The following is a 17,973-nucleotide window of genomic DNA, read 5'->3' on the forward strand; positions in this document are numbered from 1 at the left end:
AGAGTCGAAGAGCTCTTTCTCTTCGGATATTTTTTTGAGAAGGGGTCCAATCGAGCAGAGGGGGAAAAGAAGGTTCACGGCGAAGAGGGATAATGTTGTTGTGGCTGCGGAGGGAGGCAGTGAAAGTTGCCTCATCCCTTGGTGGCATACACGTTTCCCGCAGTCTTCACATCCTCATTCCCCCACCTAAAAATCACCATTATACACCGCTCCCTCACCCAACAGCCCCGGTCATTAAACGTACGACCCCCTCCCACTCTCCTCCAGCAGTAAACTCCACTCCCCCGCTCCGATGAAAGGATATAAAGGCCAAGCATCCCCATCCTATGGCACATTGACTTACAGAGGCCCCGAGCCGCAACTACCTTGTCTCATTCCTGCCAGAAAAGTTCGGGTAAACAGAAGGTGAAATCATCAAAACAGCTGAAGATCGGAGTGATTTTTTAGCGGGAAGTGAAGCTGCGGCATCCCCAGGAATAAAGTGCCGGGAACATCGGACCATTAGGAGGACACGCCAGTGATTGAGTGAGTCCCGTCATAACCAACTACCTTAAGAATGCGCACCACTCCAACTCGACCAGTATTTTTTTTTGTCACGTCGTTTATTCATTGGGCTGTAATCCTAAGACTGGTATGTTGCAGACCTTCATTTCACCCTATTCCAAGCTAGTTTCGTTGGTTCCATGATGCTCTTCTCCCTTGTGTCCTCCTCTGTTCGCTCCAAGCACTTATTCTTACTCGGGGGACATATCCTTCAGTTTTTCCCTTGATCATATTTTCACAAAATTACTATCTTGTGAAAAGGCCAATATTAGAGTCCTTCTGCGGTACAGAGTGCTTCACAGGAACTACCCCTTATTCTCCTATTCTTTACTACACCTTTTCGTTTCCTCACTCGGTCAAATATTTCCCTTTACCACCAAGTTTAAACTTTTACTTCAGATTATCCTCGGATTTAACATATTTTTTATTTTAGACACGGTTAAATGCTGATAAGAGTCCTCTTAATTTAGCCGAAAAATCTCGATATGATAGTGTTTTACTGAATGAAATATTGGCCACGAAATAAAAACACAAATCCAACCGGTCGAACGGTAGTGATACGCCCTCAACCAATAAGTCAAATAACAATTTCAGTAAAGAAAGTGCTTGCTTGATGCCTATGTATGAATTTGCTCGGCGTTAACATTCACGCGATTTCTATTAAGTGCTCTTAGTGTCTTTCGTGACAGAAGGAATAATATTATGACAGAAAATTCTACATTTTTGGCTGAAATGTGCCACAAGTGAAAAAAAAATATTGATTTTATATTAATGAATGAGTTGCGTATTTCATTTGAATGGTGGGCCATTAAGTTCATATATCAGTTTCAACTCTTAGAATGAAGCTACACCGAATGAACTTCAGCTATTTCAGTGGCATGAAAACATAAATGATATTTTTTAAAGTGGAAGAGTAGATAAATGAAGGAAATTGATAGGCTATGATTCTCCCTGTGACAATTCAATGGTATTAATAGAAAGAGATAAGTAATTTTTTAGTACTTTCAGCTAATTCCATTAGAGTCTTGTAAATCAAAGTGTATCGCATAAAAATCATTCAAAATAATGCGAAAAATTATAATTATCGTACATTACATTAAAATCATATATGAAAATACTTCCACGGCATTTATATGTATCATGTTTCAAAAGTAGCACTGATTTAGTGATAACTATACTTGCAATCATCAGAAATACTAAAAACAATTGGCATCATTTTCGTTCGTATGAAACTTATGCAATATATACCCCTAATCCAATCCCACACGCAATAACTCCTTAGACTAGGACGCTAAGTTGCCATCATGAGAATGAAAAATAAGGTAGAAGTGTAAAACATTACCCTATGCAAATATTAACTCGGTCTTAACGAAATACAACACGGAATGAATGGCTGAAATACACATCCGACCAAAGCTTCAGTTATGATCCACAATAGGGTAGTTTCCTTCATCAAAGAAAACGAAAGGCATGGATTGCATTTCGTTAACCACCATTAGTGTATTCATAATATACAAATTATTTAGTTTTAGAAATCCCAGTTTAAACGAATGGTAATGGTAAATTTTAACCTCATTTGAAAAAAGCCAGATTGGCGCCCATGCGATTCCACTCCACGTGACGTCACAGGGACATAGATCCTCAACGAGTAGTAAGGAGTTTCACATCGTCTGAGATTACCAATGCATGCATGAGGCACAGAGCTCAGGAAAACGTTTCTTAATAATCACTTATTAAAATTGCCTATGATCGGAAAGTTTTCTTCATTTAATAGAATATTATTAATCCTTATTTAAGCCAAGCGCTACCTGCTACCAGGGTACTCTACACTACCGCCACGCTCGGCAGCAAGCAGCTTGCATCGTAGCAGCATTCATAGCCTCGAACCCAGGTGGCCCCACAACAGCCCAGCAGCCAGACGTCATACGGGCTTTTCCCAGCATTCATCTACATCTACATAATACCCTGCGAGCCACCTCTAGGGTGTTTGGCAGGGGGTGATCAATCACCAGCATGCAGCATGCATTTGGACTCCCACAGGCACACCACACGGTCCAAAAAACGTCCCGTATAATAACAAATTATACTACTATATGCTGTTAGAAATAGAATATAGAATAGAAATTCAGAAACATGCTTTAAGTTTTACATAGGTTAGTAGGCTACACTACAAGTCATGCAATCTATTTACGAGTTCTATTGCTGCCGTTATAATCTCTTATTGATCGAGGAAAAAATGATATTCGGAATCTGTCTGTTCTGCAATCTATCTCTCTTATTTTATTCATATGATCTGATCTTCCGTAGTACGTTGGCATCCGCAAGATATGGTTAACTTCGTCAGAAAAGACACTGCTCTTAAATTTATCTAAAAGGTTTAGTCTATTTTTCAATCTACGGTCCGACAGAGATTCCCATCCGAGTTTATCTAAGAGGTCAGTTACACTAACAAGACTATCGTAACGACCTTTCACATACCTGGCAGCTCTTCTTTGCACGCGTTCTAACTCTGTTATTAAGCCTTTTTCATGAGGGTCCCAAACACTGGCAGCGTATTCCAGATGTGGTCTAACGAGGGAAAAGTAGCTAATTTCTCTCACTTTGTCGCCGCAATTTCCTAATATAATTCCATTCATACTTAGCCGTCACGTTTTCGCGCGCTTGAAAATTTTCACTTTTCATTAAATCGCGAAAAATAGCTATCGTTATTCAAAAATCTAAAAGCGTGAAATATGTACCCCTGGAGTAATAATCTTTCGATTTAGGCAATAGAAAAATAAAGGAAACCACCCTATTGCTTTTAACGGCATTTCAATTAAACCAATGCCCACATTTCCAAATTAAATGCTGGTAAAGCGGTTAGAATTTTATAACTTATAATATATATTCATACTACAGCATGAAGTGGCCCTTTATGACCTTAAATTAAAAGTTACAACTCCGCTCCATAGCAACGAGGCTAAAAATACCTGGGTGTTAACAGGGACGATAATGTTTGTTTACACGCCATCTGCTGCGATTGTCCATTTTATTTCCAGTATATTTAATGCTCAAGAAGGTACAGAATTAATAGGATTTTGATAAAAATCCATTTATTAACTTGTATTTTGCTTAAATTTTTCATTTCCTGTAGTAATGCTAGAGTTCCAATATTGGCCTAAGAATTTGGTTTTTGCGCATCCGCCTTAAACACTCTATCTGAAATTTACTCAGAGGTTGGAACAAGGGGAAGCGCCATAATTGCTGGTTTCAAATAGGGTTTTACCCGAGGATTACTTACCATTTACATCCAAGCGAGTTAAACCCCATTCCATCTTTAGCGGCACACCCCACGAGTGTAGCGACTCGCTTAAGATTCAATGCAAGTAGTTGAGCACAATGGAACCATATTTCACGAAATACGCTCACAATCACTTCCCTTTGCAGCAAATTAAGCTCTCTTGCAATGGGGACATGCGCATGTCCCAAAGCTATATACATCCCCGGGCGATCCTTGCTACCAAGAAAGATGGATTACCTTGATTCTATGATATAAAATGCGTCGACAACCTTGTTAGTTAATCCAAAATTGAGTTCACAAAACAGTCATTTAGTGATGTACAATCTATTTCGTCCTCATTTACTTAGTAAAATACCCTCTAAAGCGATCTCGAATAAATTTCAATGAGACCCAGCTTGTCGATATCCCGACCTATACCTATCAAGAGTGAGAGGTTTTTAGAGAGATATAACGAACAATTAATGATTTTTTATTGGGTTCTTTACCTTAAAGCAGATTTATTAATAGCCCACTGAGAGAATCAACTATAGTTTAATTTGGAAAAATTTACACAAAGCGTTAGAGAAGAATTAGGAATACATAAGGAATTATTAATAAGGAATTTTCTGGAGAATTCTAAAATTATCGCTCTTTTTTAGACATTCCATCGACCTCCCCAAATATGCATTTTATGTCTTCGTTTACTCTTCTTTATTATCAAATTAATAACGGTTTCAAACCCAAACGATAATTCCTTCATTTTAATTGATTCATAAGAAACTTAAAAATTGCGAGCCTCTGTAAACAATTGATTCATCGCTTTTATCACGCTTTAAGCTACATATTAGCGAAAAATAGTTCCAAAAACGATATTTATTTATTTATTTACATATTACTGCAAGTAGGCTATTGTCTGGTGGCAGCATTAGATTTAAACAAATAAATGTCGAGTCTACCAATCTTATAACAATGTAAATAAACAGAAAATGCACTTATAGAATAAAAAATACATTAATCCTTACATCACACAACTAACAAATGAAGATACACCCAAATGACCAAATTTCAAACTCTCAATAATGAACCACAATGTCATCAGCCAAGAGTCGATGGACACTTTTTTTTTACTATTTGCGGGGAAGATATTAAGAATATCTTCAAGCAGCTCGTTAGAGAAAGCATGCGTATGACATTTAATAACCTAGACCAAGATGTAATATTTTACCCAATAAGGCTTCAGAACAATGGATATTATTACATTTTTATGGAAGAAATGAAAGAAGCCAGTTACTTACATTCCTACGCACATCTTCGGATTAGATAAACATGAGGAATCGTTTCCATAAAATCTTCAATATGAATGCCCACATATGCAGAACAAAAGATGACGACATAACTCAGTGATACAATAGAGACATGAACGCTCGAAACACAAACCCACACGCAATTACCCACACCGCAGTCAATATCAATCTGCCCGACCCGAACCTCGTGTAGGCTTGCTTCTATGTTGCCCCACCCGAGAGGAAGGATACGAATCCGAAAGACGCACGTCCCCAATGCATGTATTTAGGTTCCGAGAACCCATCTCCTACTCATTCTATCTCCCCACACTCCGAAAGGACTCGCCCGCTCCAGCTTCATTCAAACTCTAGAAGGAAAAGTTTTCCACTTTAACGAAATGCTGCATTTCACTCGCAAATTTTTCCTGATTACATAAGCTTTAGGTAGTTAGAGCGGCATCGGCTGAAGTCAATTGATGTACTCGGACTACCTATTATTTACGCAAAAGTGACGTCAAAAAATTTAAACAATAGAAAACGTAAAAAGAAATGAAATGTGAGTGTAACTTTGCTCCCCAGTACAATGCAAACGTCAAGAACGTCGACTCGACTACTGTAAATACAGTACAGTACATAGGACACTTCCACCTACCTTCTCCTTCCTCCCCCCTAACTTCGTTGAATTGTTTGCACTGCGTTGTAAGGGATAGACACTTCCATCTACCGTCTTCCTACCCCACCTCCCCGAACCTAGATCATATACAAAGGTCATGCCTTTGATTGACTCTTTTTACCATAGGATGACGCCGCAACGTCCAAACTAGTCGTACATAAAAATAAATTGGTGGGATAATACAAAGTTTTCATTTCATTAACATTAAAAGTTATCCACTTTAACCAAATTCTGCAATTTACTCACACATTTTCCCTTTTCATAAATTTAAAGGAAAAAACCATACATTTTTTTAAATTTCCCCATAGCACTCCAAACCCATTTAGAAAACGACGTACTCGTAATATTCCAAATACGTTAGAGATAATACTGGTGATCCCACTGAGATCTAGAATCGGAATTAGGAGAAAATTTCCAATGGATAATGTTAGTAAAATGGGATATCTAGCGCCAAATATTTTGTTTCACGGTTCCGGAATCTATAACACACTGAATAATTAATGTTACTCATAACCGTACGAAACATACCATTCGTTAAAAAATATCTCCCACTGGTGTAATGAGTTCAAAAGTAGACTTCTCGCAATGTTTCCGAGTTGTGTCACTGAGTATGGACATTGATCATTGGTGCATTTCATTGTGTTTTCTATAGAGAGAACGATGTCTTCTAATTACAGAATACAAAATAAAAATAAACCAGAAAAACGAAAATCGTCGTTTTGGTAGAAAGCATTGCCGCGGGGTGATTTTCGTCTTTTTTATTTTAAGAAAGAAAAACAATATAAAAATTTCCTTACATGAAGACTTCAGAAATATATTTTTACAAAGAGCATACGTAACTGCGATATTTATTTCCTTTTCTACAACTCTGAAATTGAAATCTACCTTTCAGCCATTTTAATAATGAAAGAATAAGCTAAATTTAATTTTAAAAAGGTATTTGTAATTCGAAAACATCGTTCATTCTATAAAAAAATACAATGAAATACACCTATCAAATATTTAGCCCACGACGAGATGAAGAAGACGACTGTTTCGCCGTTCTCACATTTCTTTGCGTGTTCTTCTTGACTCTTTCGACCGTAGAAGGTAAACTTTCACGTTTAAACGATGGTGTAGTCGAATAAACAATGAGCAAAACGATATATGACACGGCTCTATGGAGATTCGGCAGGATTTTTAACAAATGCTTCTATCTTTTTTGCGCCGATAGAAGTATAAGGAATTAACAAACAAAGTTTGTATCACAGATATTCTTGTTACCATTGATACCAGCGCTTCAAACTCTTGTCTGTAGTTATTAAACCAAACATAAACATCAGGTTCTCATTTAAAAGACGCATTCAACGCCCACACTGAAAAATATATGAAATCAAGCAAAAACTGCCACAGGGAAACATTTAACGATGAACTGATGAGCCTGGGTGACTATTGCATCCAATGCTATTTTAATTCTTTACAATTCAAAGCCATTATTATTATTTATTTATTTCCTTTTACTGATATGTAAAGAGAAATATTTTCTTCGACATCCCAGGAGCTATAAGCCATACAGCATTGCCATGATCAATATCAGCCAATACGGTGATGCACAGCTCTCCTAAGTATTATTTTCATACATCGATTTCATGACGATAGAAATCTTTTTATAAGGGTATAAGTCTCAGCTTTACGTTTTATAGCTGTAATTAAAACGGCTTTATTGTTGACGGTACCTACCGTTTTAAGATTGGACTTACCGAGAAATTCACAGAGTATAAAAGACGCAACTTCAGAAACAGAGATGGAATTACTAAGAAAATTGTGAGTGGTAGAGGCCTTAGGATGACACTCAAAACTTTACAAAACTGCAGCCATATGCCTCACACGCTAATAACAGCTAGGTAATATCATAGGTGAACTGTGTCAGCGGTAGGAAACATAAATCAACTCCCAGGCGTAGCGGTGTGCAGAGAAAAAATATGGGAATTATAAAGGTCTCACGATGAATATGCCTCTCCAATGTTAGTTCATTTATTCCTTGTTAGGAAAATGCAGAAAAAAAGGAAGATTAATCGCAGATCGTAATTTTTACTTAATTAAAAATTATTACTTAACGATAAAAATTCCAGTAAAGAGAAAAATAATATCCCAAAATTACCACAGAGAAACATTCTTGAACAATGAACTGCAATGAGGGCCACCTGAGACACAAATGGCTTTCGTAACAAACTTTATTGGTTGAGGAAACTCTTACTAAACCACATGAATATGTTATGTGGTTTAGTAGACGTTTCCTCACCTAATAAAGATTGTGATGGAATACCACAAAGTTTTCCAAGATTGTGTTTTACTCATAGGCTTTTGTAACGGCTTTATCAAGGCCAAACGAGTAAACTCCAACTGTATGCTCAGGTAGCATGCGTTAAAATCGATCCAGGTTGCTCTACCACTTGTTATAGCGATTGTTACTACACCTACTCGTAAATATGATAGGAGGAGATGGACACATTTCTCATAAACAGCCTGCAGGCCAAAAGAACAAATAGTATTAAATGTACGCATAAATTTAAAACCCGTGAGAACCGAACCGAGGTACGGTTGAACGAACTTAACTTCCTTTTAAATGAAATCAGAGGAACTCAATGACGCACACACCGTTTTCAGCGAGCGATGAAAGTTTTTTTCGTGATCTTTCGCCAGACAGAGCTCCGAAAACTTTCTGCGACCGATCTACATTCGAGGGTAATGGAAAAGAGTGAACGTAACGGAGAAAGGGCAAACGTGAACGTCAGTGACCTGAAAGTGAAATGGCTGGGCTATTTTACCAATAAGGTGGTTTCCTATAATTTTTTATTACCTAAATCGATAGATTATTACTCCTGAATTACGCATTTCGCGCTTTTAGATTTTTAAATGACGATGTCTATTTTTCGCGATTAAATGAAAGGTGAAGTTTTTCAAGTGCGCGAAATCGCGAGGCTAAGTATGAATGCTGGGAAAATCCCGTGTGACGTCATTCTGGTTCCCGCTGTCGCCATGTGGGTGACCTTGGGGCGAGGACATGTACACCTCTGCGATGCAGGCTACTAGAAGGTAAGAGAGTACCTTGCTAGCAGGTAACGCTTGGCTTAAATAAGGATTATTAATACCCTATCAAGCGAAGGAAACTTTCCGACCATAGGCAATTTTAATGAGTGATTATTACCTGATGTTTCCTTTACCTCTGTGCCTCATGCATGCATTGTTAATCTAAGACGATGTAAAGCTCTTGACTACTCCTTTAGCACCTAGGTCCCTGTGATGTCACGTGGAGTGGCATCTGGCCTTTTTCAAATAGGGTTAAAATTGACCATTAACATTCGTCTAAACTGGGATTTCTAAAACCAAATAATTTGTATATTATGAATACATTAATGGTGGGTAACGAATCGCAATCGATGCCCATCGTTTTCTTTGATGAAGGAAACTACTCTATTATAACTTTCATTACGGAAAAGTTATGGGGCTTATGATGGAATATATTATACATACAGTGGGGTAGAGAAATCAAATACCGGTGGCTCAGAGGGATTTGAAATGGATCTTTCATGACCACATTTTTCTAAAGAAGAGTTTATCATAAAACCTGAAATAAATCCACCATTAATTTTTTTTAATGAAGGGATGGCCACCCTACAATCAATTTATTGCGCAAAAATTGCTTCATTTTTCTTTATTAGCCAGAGTACTTAACACATTTTGCAAATGTGTTATATATGAAGTTTGCAGAGTATTCATAAGCAGTGTATAAATAAGTCATAGTACAACATTTATGAATGCTACTCAAGGTAAACGCCGAGGAAAATAGTAATGTTGTAAAATGAATTTTTGCAATTCAAGAGCAACATTTGAATGACATTTTGGGAACGGAGTATTCGAATATATATTTGCATAGAAGTCCGAATGATGGAATATTACAATTTTATTAATACCGCGTACATGATTTTTCCAAAATAATATTTCGTTCAATGACATCCCATGACCTTCCAGGCACAGTAAAAGTAACTGGGTTTACCCGACTTTCAGTTTTTAATGAAGATTGAAAGCTCAGAACATTCTTAATTACTATGGTTAATGACGAGAACCTTGATTATTTTCTCCAGTGAACCTAAGTTAATTATACTTTAATGGTAAATTCGCATTTGCTCGGAGAAATGGTGATGAACGTACGCCAAAACCAATGGCAATGCCGCTATAATTACTACCTCAACGCATCGACTACCAGAGGATGGATAGTTTAATAGAGCTCCAAGTGGTAGGAATAGGAATGAGAACTCGAATTTAACCTTAGTGATATGATAGCATTAGATTACTGAGAATGACTTTCCCATTCCTCACTTTTATACAGTTTCAGAACACCCAATGGGACCATAAATAATTAAACATCTACGTATAAAGATAACTTAAAAACTTACAATTCTAGAGTACTGGCTAATCTTGACTCGGAAGTAAATGTACTTACATTTAAAATTGCCACAGAGCAATTGGCAATACAATACAAACGTACACCACTTAATAATACACCGGATAATTTCCGAGAGATCTTTCTTGCAATTGAGATCTGGTGAAAAGAGGCCTAATGCTCGACTTAAAATATATTATACAAAATAATACAGCACAATTAATACAAGAGAAAATATTATAAGAACTTCGGCTGGCAAAACTTGGAATATAATGGTGTTTAAATCCTAATCAAAGTTACTCTTCGAGCAGCGCACTAACAAAGAGCCATACGTCAATTAAAAGTGTGTTGTGAACTCCAACTCCCGTCAGTTAATTTACTTGCGGCAGATGATTACCATTTGCAAATTGAAATTAAAATATCAATTGAACTGTTGACTAGGTTTAGAGAGCGATAATACCTTACCGGATAACAAAATATTTTCTAATTAAAGTTATACTACCAATACATTCGGGAGCATTTTCCGAAATACTTCCACGCCTTTAACTGATAAAAAAACAAGCATTCAGATTCATCATAAGAAAAACTATATGCGCAGATAATTTCCGAACATTCATCAAAGAAAATATGAATACTCAAGTTCATTAATTCACTTTATGTGCCAATAAGAAACTCTATTTGAAAAAGTAAGGTATAAATCACCATCGCAAACTAAGCCACATCCGTGAAAAATCCAAACATTCAAGTGAAGATGGCCAGTTCCTTTCTCTAGTCCAACCTAGTACCGCGAGATTTGTAAAAAAAATATAATTTATACATACCTATAATTCAATCGAGTTGATTTCCTAGCTATTGCGAAAGAGTGCCTTGAATTTCCTTTCCATTGTCCTACATTTAAGAGCTTCAGAGGTATTCCAGATGTTACTGTGAGGTCTTACCTTGCGGTATAAATCGCTCATTTACGAAAACTTCATGATGTGATCTAACTCATTAACTCACAAGTACTAAAAATAAATAGTAGCAAGGAAAAGGTTCATTAAAACATATAATTGGAGCATTAATCTAAAGAGCTATGGGAGAGAAGCATAGACGGAGATGATAGCATGGAAGTCCGAGTAAAACAATTCAATGCATGGAGAAACGTATGAGATTTTTGAAAATTAAATGGAGTAACCTGTTGAGTATTAATGAAATGCTAGGAAGAGGGAGATAAAAATAAGTCTTCGAAAAACAAAAAATAACACGAAGACAGCACATCTTAATTGGCAAGAAGGCACAATGGCCTAGGAAGACAAACCGGCCTCTGGCGGCAGGGTAAGGTCCTCACCGGCCAAACTGAAGGTCGCGGGTTCGAGTCCCCAAACCAGGGAATGGATATTTGTAACCGTCCTTTGTTATTTCTTTCAGTATCTCCTATGTAAAGGCCACTTAGTTCTGTGCTTGTGGTGATTAAAATAAATACCTAATAAATAAACGCTGAAAGGCGAGTGACTGAAGAACAGCAGGAATACCCCAAATTAGCTACGCGGAATAATTTTTCAAGATTGTAAGAGTGAATGTGTGGGGGAGCAAAAAAGGTTAGCTGAAGGGAATTAGATTTAATGATGCACGAATATTGCAAAATAGGATCCTCAAATCGGCCTCAAAATGTTTTGTCAGCTACCGCGCTTTGAAATGGGTTTACAAAAATCGCCACTCGCATCGCTGACGTACACATTGATCCGAGTTTCGCGGGGAAACTAGGTATAATTAGTGGTATTGATCGAAATATATATGCATGATCATTTTATCTATTAAACTCATGACTTTTCAATGCTATTCGTCGCCATAACAAGCATAATAATGCAATTTTTTATTGGATCTCATTGCACTCATCACCGCGCCGCGGACATTTTTGAAAACCGATTAAAATCAGACTTCCTATATGGAATTGGACCTCCTATATGCAGTTCCCTAGTAGAGATAAGTCAAACCGATCTCGGGATTGCTGACCGATGCATAAAAATGAAGAACCGATCGCAAAAGAGCAAACAGAAGCGTTCCCACCGTGCAGGGATGAACGACCTGGCCGCAGGCAGAACACGCCCACACGGGAGGCTAACTACCTCTCCGGGATGCCCTCCCTTAGCCCTTTACGCCATTGCCTTTCCCAGCCGGAGGTTACGTCAGCCCGCGTGATGGGCCGAGACGACCCCGTAGGCAGCTTTTCCTGTTGACCGGAGGCGGCGGGCGCTCCTCCGCAGATTATCAGGGACGAGCACCCAGCTTGAGAAGTCTTCGAAGGAGTGAAGGGGATTCGCAAACCGAGTCGTCCTTTCTCTCCATCCGCGGAGGAAAAAAGTTGATCTCGGACAAACGCTTCTTCGACTGCATTCTGGGAGGATGGGATGTCGTAACGGTGTACGTGATTGACACCACCGAAGAAGGCTCTTCCTTTCACGAAGAGCCGCGAACGGAGCACAAGGCTATTGATGATAGTCAATGAAGAGAACGGAACAATTCCCATTGGCAACTGCAAAATTAAACTTTTCATTAATCCTATTTCCCTAGATTTGTAAAAGGTGAAAAGATATCCAAGTCCATGTAAATATCGCTAGTGATTTTCAATCCACAGTTCCCAGCCGTAAAGCTGCCTCTTGAGTTTTTCGCGAAAAATTCTTTCCAGGAGCATATGAAGATCACTTTACAGTATACATTGGTGAAAATTGGTGGAATACCGCCTAGTTTTCGTAATGCCTATATTGCTGCAATTTTGCAGTTAGTGGCTATTAACAGGTATGAAATAGCACCAATTATCCGCTAAATCATTATATTTTAATACAATCCAAAAACTAGTTTTATTACATGCTAGTAAGATGAGTATACAGGAGGTAAATCTGTTTTTAAAAAATGTTCAAAGCACATTCAAAAGGAATTGACGGTTGCGCCTAGGCTAGGCAAAACAAAAAGCCTCCAATTACGCCCTCTTTTTTCCAAATATACAGCTAGAAAATCTTTTCTGAAGATTTCTCACGGACATGACAAGACTTCACCGCGGAAGGGCCATCCATTCAGGAGGAGCCCGAATGGAGAACAAATGGAGGAACGGAATTCAATACCACACAATTCACATTCACAGCTATAAAATTATCTTTCTTCGATTGAATTCATAATTTTTACCGATCAAGGTAACAGACTTTAAGAACTAGGGAGGAAAATTACTTAACTTTAGCATCATCAGCAACATATCGAACACTGCAATCATCTTCCTGTAATTCTAAGAGTTTTCTTATAAGTTAGCACACTACACATATGTGCCCTCGTAATATGCTTCCCAACGTATGCTTTCCCCGTGAATGATAATACTTAAATATTCTCGGATTGCTCAATGGCAGATTGAAAACAGTAGTATTTTGAATAAAAATATTACATATCCATAAGATGTTCTTTTGAAATCGTATTTTTGTGCATCTTACTAAGCCTTTCCAACCTTCATCGATCTTCTTCGACAAACAAATGTTTCTTTTAATGAACAAAGACGAGAATCGTTAAATATATTTGTGCTAAATTCTTGTTCACATTTTTATACCGCTATTTTCGGCCATGAAACGTTTATCCCCATCCTTTACGCGATAAATACGAGACTTTGGTATTTACTATATCTCACAACTTAATTTGTCAATCGCTTAAAAACATATCGCGCATTGAGCCAATCATTTCGAGGGTATACACTTCCATGAGGCGTCCGGAGCGATGTTCCTTTTTTCCATGCCTGGCCACTTTTACATTAATTTACACAATTTTAAATATTTGCAAACACAGACCAGACCATCTTCCATGACCTTCATTCAAACTAGGCTCGATTTTTTTGGCGTTAACCATTTCAAAAACAAGTGCTTGATCACTGCACGAAACTCACTTATATCCATTTTTATATACAAATAAAAGTTGTTCACTAAAATCGGCAGCAAATCAGAAACTATGGGATGGATACAGTTGAAACTCTAACAGCAGGCTAGTCAAAGCGCTACTTCTGAGGAAAATTATTTTTTGATCCTAAGAGAGCGATCTTTCTTAAATTCTAAAGGCTGTTTTACACGGTACACGGAATTGTGCAGTCTGACGTACGTGCGAAGGCGCAATCAAAATTGCGTCGTGTAAAGCGGTGAATTGCTAGAACACATACGAGAATGCGTGGATGCGAGACGGCAAAATAGCCCCTGTTCCAATTTCGTTCATGCATTCGCGCAATTCCACGCCATTTTAGAAATTAATGCAGCTCTAACATGCGCAATTCCGTGCCCCGTGTAAAACGGCCTTAAGGATTTATTGAACAACCCTAGTAATACATACCGTAATGTGGTTGAGTGTCCTGATCTCAGAAATGATATCGCTTATGATCGGGTCATAAATAAATCGATCGAAACCTGAAGCTATCCACTTCACTTAGCGGCCGAGAGATAATTCACCACGCAAGAATGAAAATAGAATAGCATTAAAACCCCCTTTCCCCTGGAGTAATGCACCGCCAGCTTAGCAGCGATCCGGTCATCCGACCCCGTGGCTCCATTACACAACTCCGGTACTCAGCTCCCATTAGTGAGCAGCTTCTTCGGCTCATAAATTCGAATGAGACCAGCGCAGGTGAAGCATCTTTTCTAGAGCGCATCTGAAAGGATAATTGCCTCATTCGTGGGACGACGTGACTTACGTGCGTCAGGGAAAGGGGAAGTAAGGAGAGCGCCTAATAAAACGGATTCGGATCCTAATTAAGTGGACGTCAACATCACGACTTATCCGCTGCTGGAACGTTCTCCCTCACCGAGATGACCAAGCAAATAGGGTAGTTTCCTTCATCAAAAAAAACGAAAGGCATTGATTGCGATTCGTAACCCACCATTAGTGTATTCATAATATAAAAATTATTTGGTTTTAGAAATACCGGTTTAGACGAATGGCAACGGTCAATTTTATTCTCATTTGAATAAGGCCAGATTGGGGCCCATGCGATGCCACTCCACGTGACGTCACAGGGACCTAGTTTCTATACGAGAAGATAGGAGTTATACATCGTCTGAGGTTACCAATGCATGCATGAGGCACAGAGCTCAGGGAAACATCTCTTAATAATCACCCATTAAAATTGCCTAAGTTCGGAAAGTTTTCTTCGTTTGATAAGGTATTAATAATCCTTATTTAAGCCAAACGCTACCAGCTAGCATGGTACTCTACTACCTGCTAGCATCCTGCGTCGTATCAGCTCTCAGAGCTTCGCCCCAAGGTCACCTCACTTGCGGCAGCGGGAGCCAGAACGACGTCACACAGAGTTTTACCGGCATTCATACTTACCCGTCGCGTTTTCGCGCGCTTGAAAATTTTCACTTTTCATTTAGTCCTGAAAAATAGATATCGTCATTTAAAAATCTAAAAGCGTGAAATACGTACTCCAGGAGTATTAATCTTTCGATTTAGGCAATAAAAAATAATAGGAAATTACACTATTGAACAAGCCGGGATATCCTGCGAAGTTATTGTGGGCTAGATGGTGCAAGGTGTTTCAGGAGGAATATAATACTTCAGGAGGTGGGAAGAGAGAAAATTTTAAGTGTTTTTTGTGTATGAACATGCGATCGCAACTCCTTAGTTATTGAGCTATGGCAACGGAATTTTTTTTTTGCACTTATCAGTTACCATGGAAATGGTTTTCCTTAGTTATCCACTTTTTCGACATTTTATTGAATAATCTGGATTTTAAGGACATTGTATAATTAAGGTTGGACGAAAATGTGCTCTTATATTTGTAAAAACAATAAATCTAAAAATGTGTGACATTGGGCAATCGTATTGTTGATACTCATCGTATTGTTATGGACAGCATTTTGTTTTAGGGTAATGAAAGTTTTAGCATGAATTTTTTTTGATTTTGCCAAGAGAACTTATTTGGTCACATCGTAATACATGAGAATAATCATAAATGAGCAAGTGGACCAAAGGAATTAGTTTAATACCCCACCAAACATCAGTTGGAACGACTTGCGGGGTAACCCGCAGTGAATGTAATGACCGTAACAGTGCCTTAACTAGATTACAGGGGGTCTCCTGACAAATGCAGAAGGCGGCCATCCTTTTGGAATGTGATGATTCGGTGGAAAGCTGATTATAGCCTACAATGCTTGGGGCAACCAAGTTTCAGCTTGATTCCTTATATTTTTCCAAATACCATTTACAACCACTTCACGACACGAGGACAATTATCGACGAACGAGTGGACAAGAGTAATGGTAAAGAAAGGCCTTTCGAGATGTGTGAAAATCGAGAAATTGAGTACGAAAGAGAAAAGAAACAAGTAAACAGCTAAGGATTAGCTAACAATGGTTAAGGGTAAGGGTAGGGCCAAAATAAAGTCAGAATTTTGGAAAATTGATAAAGATGAGGAGGAAACTATTTTTATCAAAGGGTATTATACCTAGATACTGATAGGGCGCTAAGGTTAAAGCAAGTAAAGGTTTAAGTCACGAAGTTTGGAGGGATTAGTTCAGGCAAGTCCGGGCGCATTGACAATGGACAGACAACCATAAATAACGTTTCATTCCCAAATAACAGCATGCAAAACAAAATTTAAAAATGATATACCAATACATTATAGTTACGATTTTTGCCAGCAATACTTCTAATAAAGCATGGCGCATTAACAATAGAGAGACAATCATAAATAAAGTTTCATTTCCACATAATGGCATGCAAAACAAAATTTAAAAATGATTCACCAATTCATTAAAGTTACAATTTTTGTCTCATAAATTTCAGCTAAATTTAAAAAATACGTAAGTAGAATTAAAAGTTGATACCTTCGATGAAAATAATTAAACGAAAAAATTAATCCATTGCACATAAAACTCAACTTATTCGCGGGTACAAATTTAAATATTTCAACCGACTATCTCAACTGAAACTAAATGAAAAAACTAATAAGTAAGCGTGTTTTTTTCGTTACCTTAGCAATACCTTCTCCGTCAAATGTATCGTAAAAGTTAATTTTTCCTTCAATTTTCAGCTATTTATCAAGAAATATTCGGCAAAATTCAACTGCAGCTCTGGGTGAAAGTCGGGAAACTCAATTCAAACTGGGAAAATCCATTTTAAGTATCAACAGAAGGAAAGATATAAATTAGCATTTGAGATGTTCATCTAACTAAATTTTCCACGGATTTTCGAATCGATTTAAACGAGAAGCATTAGCAAATTTAACTTCCTCGAAGAAAGCGCAAGAAAGACAACTGCTGATAAGTTTATGCGGCAATTTAAAATGCAGAAACTCTCGAGCATAAATTCTGAAGGTGAAAAGCAAAGATTACCTTGCAATTATAAAGTGCAAGGCAATGAAGGTACATATCTTCACATCAGCGTTTCACAAGTAAAGTATAGCATTTCCACTCGCGGCATGAGAAAGCTTATACAAACAGCTCCTTTTAAAATATGATAGAAAATCCACAATTCAGAATAAAGTAAATGCTTTAGACGTGCTAATTCAAACAACGAAGTCAGAAGTAACGACTCTTTTCTTCTCAGTCGAAAGAGTCTTTCGACTGAGATGAGTTTTTTCCCAAGGAAAAGAATTAATCAATACCTAAAAATTTTCTCAGTTCTATTTTATTTTCCTATGCTATCTGCAATTATATTTAAAAGCTAAATTATTATTGAAAACAATTTAGCCAAATTAAATAAATTGCAAAATAGCTAATTTTAACTAAATTAAAAATCCGCTCAAATGTCCTTCCTGAGAAACATCCTTATGAATTCTGAATGATTTTGA

At 37.7% G+C, this 17,973-nt stretch overlaps 1 protein-coding gene across 1 annotated transcript in view; it reads left to right on the forward strand.

Moving 5' to 3' along the window:
- Positions 1 to 356: 356 nt before the first annotated feature.
- Positions 357 to 17,973, forward strand: part of LOC124167014 — a 42,590-nt gene continuing 24,973 nt past the window's right edge. Inside the window, exon 1 of the mRNA XM_046544777.1 lies at positions 357 to 525. The gene's annotated coding sequence lies outside the window, so the exon portion shown is untranslated. The remainder of the gene's footprint in view (positions 526 to 17,973) is intronic.

The sequence above is a fragment of the Ischnura elegans genome, chromosome 10, assembly GCF_921293095.1.
Source record: "Ischnura elegans chromosome 10, ioIscEleg1.1, whole genome shotgun sequence".
In the NCBI taxonomy this organism is placed as follows: Eukaryota; Metazoa; Arthropoda; class Insecta; order Odonata; family Coenagrionidae; genus Ischnura; species Ischnura elegans.